This window comes from Tasmannia lanceolata, unplaced genomic scaffold (genome assembly GCF_043159265.1).
Source record: "Tasmannia lanceolata isolate RefF3 unplaced genomic scaffold, GAP_Taslan_0.1 ptg000012l, whole genome shotgun sequence".
Classification (NCBI taxonomy): domain Eukaryota; kingdom Viridiplantae; phylum Streptophyta; class Magnoliopsida; order Canellales; family Winteraceae; genus Tasmannia; species Tasmannia lanceolata.
The window spans coordinates 21,508,852-21,510,256 of record NW_027518689.1 but is presented as its reverse complement, the minus strand read 5'-3'; positions in this window follow the sequence as shown (position 1 = coordinate 21,510,256).

Genomic DNA, 1,405 nt, shown 5'->3' with positions numbered 1-1,405 from the left:
TTTAAAACCGTGTTTTAAAATATTTGTGAGAGGGACTTAGAGCCTTGGTCTTTGGGCTTTAAACATGTTTTCAAATACATTAATACACTTAGAAAAATAGTATTTAAATATGATTTGAAAATATCAAAACATGCAAACATTAAATGCCAAGAGGACTCCTATGCATTCTAAACATATGAACCTTGAGTCTTCTTGATCTTCAAGCTTCTTGGGTGCTTGCATGAGTCTTCCTTTGTCTTGAGATAGTCTTCAAATACATTCTTGTACTTGTGGCTTCCTTGATTCTTCAATACACCATGCGGTTTGAAGGATGACCACCAAGACTTGACTTTCTCCAAGACTAACCCTTGTTCTTCTAGCTTCAAGTGTTGACATGAATGAAACCTGTCTGAATCACAATACTAGAGAAACCATTAGCAAACTACCATCAATTTGGGATTGTTGATCATCAAAATAAGAGAGGGATGTACCTTTGGGCTTACAATTGGGAATACCAAAATGGTTAAGTATCAACCATAAGGGTATTTTGGGAATATTATAAAATTATATTGGAGCTTTAATTTGGAATTAAATGTGAAATGCAATGGGAATTTGAATTGGATAAGTGGACCCACATGGGACGAATTTGGGTGAGACCTATTGCCACACGCCCCATGTGGTGTGCCATTATCAATTTGGAATTCAAATAATATTTAGAATATTATTGCTTGATTTGTTTTCTCAAATTAAAGCAACACATGTGAAATTGGAAAGAGAGAGAGAGAGAGAGAGAGAGAGAGAGAGAGAGAGAGAGAGAGAAAGAGGCAACAACAAAAATTTGGAAACTTGGAACCACATGGGGCAACCAAGAGTTGCTTGGGCAGAAAGCCAAGCTCCCTTGGACGTCCCATATGGGTTCCATAATAGGAAGTGGCTTGCTTGCCCAATTGGAGCTTGCTTTGCCCAATTGAGCTACCAATTGTGGTTAGTTTCCATTGTTCGTGAGATTTCTCCAGAAACTTTGGATTGTGCATATGGAAATTGAGAACTCTATAAATATAAGACATGGCTAGAGTTTTCAAGAGCTCTCCCATAATTCCATATGCTGAAAATTGGTAGAGACACCCCGAAGTCTTTCTCTTCTTCTTCTTCTTCAATTCCATCAACTAATTTTGTCTTTTCTAGATCAAATACAAACATCCAATCAAGCTCCATTGATCTAAACACATATTCCCACAATATAATCGGATTTAGATTAGGTTATGAAGTGAACAAAAAGTTGTACACAAGATCATTTACGCAACAAAAGGAATCCATCGATTCAACTTGCGGTTTCGCGTCGATTAGATCGTCGGCAAATTTTCGAGGAGTAGATCAAGCGGATGAGTTCTTTTCTATACAAAGGTATTTATATTTATGTTTATTG